This window comes from Agelaius tricolor, unplaced genomic scaffold, assembly GCF_023055355.1.
Source record: "Agelaius tricolor isolate 1412-34295 unplaced genomic scaffold, bAgeTri1.0.p SCAF_91, whole genome shotgun sequence".
NCBI classification, from domain to species: domain Eukaryota; kingdom Metazoa; phylum Chordata; class Aves; order Passeriformes; family Icteridae; genus Agelaius; species Agelaius tricolor.
In genome coordinates this window covers 624,067-632,500 of record NW_027269351.1, presented here as the reverse complement: position 1 = coordinate 632,500, position 8,434 = coordinate 624,067, and positions in this window count along the sequence as shown.

Genomic DNA, 8,434 nt, shown 5'->3' with positions numbered 1-8,434 from the left:
GCCACGGGCCCGCAGCGGGGGGGCCGAGTGACGGGCCTCAACTGCCTCCCCACCACGGACTCACCGGCATCCCGCCTCGCGCTGTCGTCGCAACGCTCCTCAGTGCCGCGGCTTAGGGCCGCCAGAGAAAAAGAAAGAAGGCCCGCGGAGGAGGCCTGGCGGGTGCCCCCCACACTCCGCCCGCCTCAACCGAAAGCAACCCACCCGGCGCGGCAAAGCCGGCCCCGCCCGGCACAAGCGGCTCGGTCGAGCCCGGCCACGACCGAGGTAGGCGAGGCGCCGCCGCCTCGCCCAGGACCAGTCCGGGGGGCTCTCCGTCGGGTGCCGGGCCCGGCAAGTTCAAAAAAAGAAAAAGAACTAGGCCCAAAAATTCTGCCCGCCACAAGGCGGGTCCCCGGCTTAAGGCCGAGGGAGGGGGACGGCTTCTCCAACGCGGGCCGAGCACCGCCGCCACCGCCGAGGCGGACCGACGGGCCCAAAACCGCGCCCGCCGAGCGGGCCCCCGGCTTAAGGCCGGGCAGAAAAGGGACGAGGCGCCGCCGCCTCGCCCGCCACCGGTGCCCGGGGGGGGCCGCCCCCCCCCGTGGCCAATCGACCGGCAGAAGCCGGGCCGGAGCGGGACACGCTCGCGGCTTCTCTTTCTCTCTCTCTCCTCCTCTCTCGGCAACTCTCTCTGGGCTCGCTCTCTCGGCTCTCTCTCCCCGCCTCGCCTCGGGGCCGGCGAGCAGCTTTCTCGGATCGTCTTTCGCCCTTCTTGCTCTCTCTCGGCCTTCTCCGGATCCGCTCTTGCGCGGCCCTTCTCTCTCGCCTCCGCGGATCCGGCTCTTTCGCGCGGCCCCTTCTCTCTCGCCTCGCCAACTGGACCCACTTTTCCCTGGGAAGGACGGGAGCCGGGACACAAAGGCACGCGCGGCGCTTCGTTCCCGGCTAGGCGGCACTTGCTTGGCCCTGGCGACCGCACGCGCGGCCGCTCCGCTCCGCCTCGGACGCAGGTACGGGGTCAACCTGCGGGGATGCGGCCCGTCACCTCGCTCCCATAAGACGGACAGACGAGTCCAAAGCCGGCCAGGCCTCCAAGAGGACCAATGCAGCTCGACCGGGGAGGGGCGCCAACGCAGGCCGCCTCCTACCATGACGCAGCCGGAGGCGGCCGACAACAGCGACCCCTTGGTGAACTTCCGCAGACGGCCGAGACAACAGGTCTACCCGGCCGGCGCCGAAATTGCACTAAGTCCCGCCGGAGCGAGGTAGACCTGATGTCCCCGGCCGGCGCCCGCCACCAGGGGGCAAGGCCGGCCCCCGGCGGACCCAGGAGCGAGGTAGACCTGATGTCCCCGACCGGAGCCGGGGTAGACCTGATGTCCCCGACCGGAGCCGGGGTAGACCTGATGTCCCCGGCCGGAGCCGGGGTAGACCTGATGTCCCCGGCCGCAGCCGGGGTAGACCTGTTGTCCCCGGCCGGAGCTGGGGAAGACCTGATGTCCCTACAGAGCAGGGTAGACCTGTTGTCCCTGGCCGGAGCTCGTGTAGACCTGATGTCCCAGCGAAGCCTGGGTAGACCTGTTGTCCTGGCCAGGGCCGGGGTAGACCTGTTGTCTCGCCAGGGCAGGGACGACCTGATGTCCCGCTGGGGCGAGGTAGACCTGGTCTCCCAGAGAAGCCGGGGTAGACCTGGTGTCCCGCTGGAATCGGGGTAGACCTGTTGTCTCCCCAGGACTTGGTGACAGAGATCTGCTTGCCCTACGGAACAAGGGTAGACCTGTTGCCCCTATTGAGTTGAGGTAGACCAGTTGTCCCTACAGAGCTGGGTAGACCTGTTGTCCCCGGACGGAGCTGGGGTAGAGCTGATGTCCCTACAGAGCTGGGTAGACCTGTTGTCCCCGGACGGAGCTGGGGAAGACCTGATGTCCCTACAGAGCAGGGTAGACCTGTTGTCCCTGGCCGGAGCTCGTGTAGACCTGATGTCCCAGTGAAGCGTGGGTAGACCTGTTGTCCTGCCCAGGGCCGGGGTAGACCTGTTGTCTCCGGACGGAGGTGGGGTAGACCTGATGTCCCAGCGAAGCCAGGGTAGACATGTTGTCCCTGGCCAGGGTCGGGGAAGACCTGTTGTCCCGCCAGGGCGAGGACGACCTGATGTTCCGCTGGAGCGAGGTAGACCTGGTCTCCCTGAGAAGCCGGGGTAGACCTGGTGTCTAGCTGAAAACGCGGTAGACCTGTTGTCTCCCCAGGACTTGGTGACAGAGATCTGCTAGCACTACGGAACAAGGGTAGACCTGTTGCCCCTATTGAGCTGAGGTAGACCTGATGTCCCTACAGAGCTGGGTAGACCTGTTGTCCCCGGATGGAGGTGGGGTAGACCTGATGTCCCTACAGAGCAGGGTAGACCTGTTGTCCCTGGCCGGAGCTGGGGTAGACCTGATGTCCCTGGCCGGAGCTGGGGTAGACCTCTTGTCCCTGGACGCAGCTGGGGTAGACCTGATGTCCCAGCGAAGCCAGGGTCGACCTGTTGTCCTGGCCAGGGCCGGGGTAGACCTGTTGTCCGGCCAGGGCGAGGAGGACCTGATGTCCCACGGGAGAGAGCTAGACCTGGTGTCACAGAGAATCCGGGGTAGACCTGGTGTCCCGCTGGAATCGGGGTAGACCTGTTGTCTTTCCAGGACTTTGTGACAGAGATCTGCTAGCCCTACGGAACAAGGGTAGACCTGTTGCCCCTATTGAGCTGAGGTAGACCTGATGTCCCTACAGAGCTGGGTAGACCTGTTGTCCCTGGCTGGAGCTGGGGTAGACCTGATGTCCCTACAGAGCTGGGTAGACCTGTTGTCCCTGGCTGGAGCTGGGGTAGACCTGATGTCCCTACAGAGCTGGGTAGACCTGTTGTCCCCGGACGGAGCTGGGGAAGACCTGATGTCCCTACAGAGCAGGGTAGACCTGTTGTCCCTGGCCGGAGCTCGTGTAGACCTGATGTCCCAGCGAAGCCTGGGTAGACCTGTTGTCCTGGGTAGGGCCGGGGTAGACCTGTTGTCCCGCCAGGGCAGGGACGACCTGATGTCCCGCTGGGGCGAGGTAGACCTGGTCTCCCAGAGAAGCCGGGGTAGACCTGGTGTCCCGCTGGAATCGGGGTAGACCTGTTGTCTCCCCAGGACTTTGTGACAGAGATCTGCTAGCCCTACGGAACAAGGGTAGACCTGTTGCCCCTATTGAGTTGAGGTAGACCAGTTGTCCCTACAGAGCTGGGTAGACCTGTTGTCCCCGGACGGAGCTGGGGTAGAGCTGATGTCCCTACAGAGCTGGGTAGACCTGTTGTCCCCGGACGGAGCTGGGGAAGACCTGATGTCCCTACAGAGCAGGGTAGACCTGTTGTCCCTGGCCGGAGCTCGTGTAGACCTGATGTCCCAGTGAAGCGTGGGTAGACCTGTTGTCCTGCCCAGGGCCGGGGTAGACCTGTTGTCTCCGGACGGAGGTGGGGTAGACCTGATGTCCCAGCGAAGCCAGGGTAGACATGTTGTCCCTGGCCAGGGTCGGGGAAGACCTGTTGTCCCGCCAGGGCGAGGACGACCTGATGTTCCGCTGGAGCGAGGTAGACCTGGTCTCCCTGAGAAGCCGGGGTAGACCTGGTGTCTAGCTGAAAACGCGGTAGACCTGTTGTCTCCCCAGGACTTGGTGACAGAGATCTGCTTGCCCTACGGAACAAGGGTAGACCTGTTGCCCCTATTGAGCTGAGGTAGACCTGATGTCCCTACAGAGCAGGGTAGACCTGTTGTCCCCGGATGGAGGTGGGGTAGACCTGATGTCCCTACAGAGCTGGGTAGACCTGTTGTCTCTGGACGGAGCTGGGGTAGACCTGATGTCCCAGCCAAGCCTGGGTAGACCTGTTGTCCTGGCCAGGGCCGGGGTAGACCTGTTGTCCGGCCAGGGCGAGGACGACCTGATGTCCCACGGGAGCGAGTTAGACCTGCTGTCACAGAGAATCCGGGGTAGACCTGGTGTCCCGCTGGATTCGGGGTAGACCTGTTGTCTCCCCAGGACTTTGTGACAGAGATCTGCTAGCCCTACGGAACAAGGGTAGACCTGTTGCCCCTATTGAGCTGAGGTAGACCAGTTGTCCCTACAGAGCAGGGTAGACCTGTTGTCCCTGGCAGGAGCTGAGGTAGACCTGATGTCCCTACAGAGCTGGGTAGACCTGTTGTCCCCGGATGGAGGTGGGGTAGACCTGATGTCCCTACAGAGCTGGGTAGACCTGTTGTCTCTGGACGGAGCTGGGGTAGACCTGATGTCCCAGCCAAGCCTGGGTAGACCTGTTGTCCTGGCCAGGGCCGGGGTAGACCTGTTGTCCGGCCAGGGCGAGGACGACCTGATGTCCCACGGGAGCGAGTTAGACCTGCTGTCACAGAGAATCCGGGGTAGACCTGGTGTCCCGCTGGATTCGGGGTAGACCTGTTGTCTCCCCAGGACTTTGTGACAGAGATCTGCTAGCCCTACGGAACAAGGGTAGACCTGTTGCCCCTATTGAGCTGAGGTAGACCAGTTGTCCCTACAGAGCAGGGTAGACCTGTTGTCCCTGGCAGGAGCTGAGGTAGACCTGATGTCCCTACAGAGCAGGGAAGACCTGTTGTCCCTGGCTGGAGCTGGGGTAGACCTGATGTCCCTACAGAGCTGGGTAGACCTGTTGTCCCCGGACGGAGCTGGGGAAGACCTGATGTCCCTACAGAGCAGGGTAGACCTGTTGTCCCTGGCCGGAGCTCGTGTAGACCTGATGTCCCAGCGAAGCCTGGGTAGACCTGTTGTCCTGGGTAGGGCCGGGGTAGACCTGTTGTCCCGCCAGGGCAGGGACGACCTGATGTCCCGCTGGGGCGAGGTAGACCTGGTCTCCCAGAGAAGCCGGGGTAGACCTGGTGTCCCGCTGGAATCGGGGTAGACCTGTTGTCTCCCCAGGACTTTGTGACAGAGATCTGCTAGCCCTACGGAACAAGGGTAGACCTGTTGCCCCTATTGAGTTGAGGTAGACCAGTTGTCCCTACAGAGCTGGGTAGACCTGTTGTCCCCGGACGGAGCTGGGGTAGAGCTGATGTCCCTACAGAGCTGGGTAGACCTGTTGTCCCCGGACGGAGCTGGGGAAGACCTGATGTCCCTACAGAGCAGGGTAGACCTGTTGTCCCTGGCCGGAGCTCGTGTAGACCTGATGTCCCAGTGAAGCGTGGGTAGACCTGTTGTCCTGCCCAGGGCCGGGGTAGACCTGTTGTCTCCGGACGGAGGTGGGGTAGACCTGATGTCCCAGCGAAGCCAGGGTAGACATGTTGTCCCTGGCCAGGGTCGGGGAAGACCTGTTGTCCCGCCAGGGCGAGGACGACCTGATGTTCCGCTGGAGCGAGGTAGACCTGGTCTCCCTGAGAAGCCGGGGTAGACCTGGTGTCTAGCTGAAAACGCGGTAGACCTGTTGTCTCCCCAGGACTTGGTGACAGAGATCTGCTTGCCCTACGGAACAAGGGTAGACCTGTTGCCCCTATTGAGCTGAGGTAGACCTGATGTCCCTACAGAGCAGGGTAGACCTGTTGTCCCCGGATGGAGGTGGGGTAGACCTGATGTCCCTACAGAGCTGGGTAGACCTGTTGTCTCTGGACGGAGCTGGGGTAGACCTGATGTCCCAGCCAAGCCTGGGTAGACCTGTTGTCCTGGCCAGGGCCGGGGTAGACCTGTTGTCCGGCCAGGGCGAGGACGACCTGATGTCCCACGGGAGCGAGTTAGACCTGCTGTCACAGAGAATCCGGGGTAGACCTGGTGTCCCGCTGGATTCGGGGTAGACCTGTTGTCTCCCCAGGACTTTGTGACAGAGATCTGCTAGCCCTACGGAACAAGGGTAGACCTGTTGCCCCTATTGAGCTGAGGTAGACCAGTTGTCCCTACAGAGCAGGGTAGACCTGTTGTCCCTGGCAGGAGCTGAGGTAGACCTGATGTCCCTACAGAGCTGGGTAGACCTGTTGTCCCCGGATGGAGGTGGGGTAGACCTGATGTCCCTACAGAGCTGGGTAGACCTGTTGTCTCTGGACGGAGCTGGGGTAGACCTGATGTCCCAGCCAAGCCTGGGTAGACCTGTTGTCCTGGCCAGGGCCGGGGTAGACCTGTTGTCCGGCCAGGGCGAGGACGACCTGATGTCCCACGGGAGCGAGTTAGACCTGCTGTCACAGAGAATCCGGGGTAGACCTGGTGTCCCGCTGGATTCGGGGTAGACCTGTTGTCTCCCCAGGACTTTGTGACAGAGATCTGCTAGCCCTACGGAACAAGGGTAGACCTGTTGCCCCTATTGAGCTGAGGTAGACCAGTTGTCCCTACAGAGCAGGGTAGACCTGTTGTCCCTGGCAGGAGCTGAGGTAGACCTGATGTCCCTACAGAGCAGGGAAGACCTGTTGTCCCTGGCTGGAGCTGGGGTAGACCTGATGTCCCTACAGAGCTGGGTAGACCTGTTGTCCCTGGCTGGAGCTGAGGTAGACCAGATGTCCCTACAGAGCTGGGTAGACCTGTTGTCCCTGGCTGGAGCTGGGGTAGACCTGATGTCCCTACAGAGCTGGGTAGACCTGTTGTCCCCGGACGGAGCTGGGGAAGACCTGATGTCCCTACAGAGCAGGGTAGACCTGTTGTCCCTGGCCGGAGCTCGGGTAGACCTGATGTCCCAGCGAAGCCTGGGTAGACCTGTTGTCCTGGCCAGGGCCGGGGTAGACCTGTTGTCCCGCCAGGGCAGGGACGACCTGATGTCCCACGGGAGCGAGGTAGACCTGGTCTCCCAGAGAAGCCGGGGTAGACCTGGTGTCCCGCTGGAATCGGGGTAGACCTGTTGTCTCCCCAGGACTTTGTGACAGAGATCTGCTAGCCCTACGATATAAGGGTAGACCTGTTGTCCCTATTGAGTTGAGGTAGACCAGTTTTCCCTACAGAGCTGGGTAGACCTGTTGTCCCCGGACGGAGCTGGGGTAGACCTGATGTCCCTACAGAGCTGGGTAGACCTGTTGTCCCTGGCCGGAGCTCGGGTAGACCTGATGTCCCAGTGAAGCGTGGGTAGACCTGTTGTCCTGCCCAGGGCCGGGGTAGACCTGTTGTCTCCGGACGGAGGTGGGGTAGACCTGATGTCCCAGCGAAGCCAGGGTAGACATGTTGTCCCTGGCCAGGGTCGGGGAAGACCTGTTGTCCCGCCAGGGCGAGGACGACCTGATGTTCCGCTGGAGCGAGGTAGACCTGGTCTCCCTGAGAAGCCGGGGTAGACCTGGTGTCTAGCTGAAAACGCGGTAGACCTGTTGTCTCCCCAGGACTTGGTGACAGAGATCTGCTTGCCCTACGGAACAAGGGTAGACCTGTTGCCCCTATTGAGCTGAGGTAGACCTGATGTCCCTACAGAGCTGGGTAGACCTGTTGTCCCCGGATGGAGGTGGGGTAGACCTGATGTCCCTACAGAGCAGGGTAGACCTGTTGTCCCTGGCCGGAGCTGGGGTAGACCTGATGTCCCTGGCCGGAGCTGGGGTAGACCTCTTGTCCCTGGACGCAGCTGGGGTAGACCTGATGTCCCAGCGAAGCCAGGGTCGACCTGTTGTCCTGGCCAGGGCCGGGGTAGACCTGTTGTCCGGCCAGGGCGAGGAGGACCTGATGTCCCACGGGAGAGAGCTAGACCTGGTGTCACAGAGAATCCGGGGTAGACCTGGTGTCCCGCTGGAATCGGGGTAGACCTGTTGTCTTTCCAGGACTTTGTGACAGAGATCTGCTAGCCCTACGGAACAAGGGTAGACCTGTTGCCCCTATTGAGCTGAGGTAGACCTGATGTCCCTACAGAGCTGGGTAGACCTGTTGTCCCTGGCTGGAGCTGGGGTAGACCTGATGTCCCTACAGAGCTGGGTAGACCTGTTGTCCCTGGCTGGAGCTGAGGTAGACCAGATGTCCCTACAGAGCTGGGTAGACCTGTTGTCCCTGGCTGGAGCTGGGGTAGACCTGATGTCCCTACAGAGCTGGGTAGACCTGTTGTCCCCGGACGGAGCTGGGGAAGACCTGATGTCCCTACAGAGCAGGGTAGACCTGTTGTCCCTGGCCGGAGCTCGTGTAGACCTGATGTCCCAGCGAAGCCTGGGTAGACCTGTTGTCCTGGGTAGGGCCGGGGTAGACCTGTTGTCCCGCCAGGGCAGGGACGACCTGATGTCCCGCTGGGGCGAGGTAGACCTGGTCTCCCAGAGAAGCCGGGGTAGACCTGGTGTCCCGCTGGAATCGGGGTAGACCTGTTGTCTCCCCAGGACTTTGTGACAGAGATCTGCTAGCCCTACGGAACAAGGGTAGACCTGTTGCCCCTATTGAGTTGAGGTAGACCAGTTGTCCCTACAGAGCTGGGTAGACCTGTTGTCCCCGGACGGAGCTGGGGTAGAGCTGATGTCCCTACAGAGCTGGGTAGACCTGTTGTCCCCGG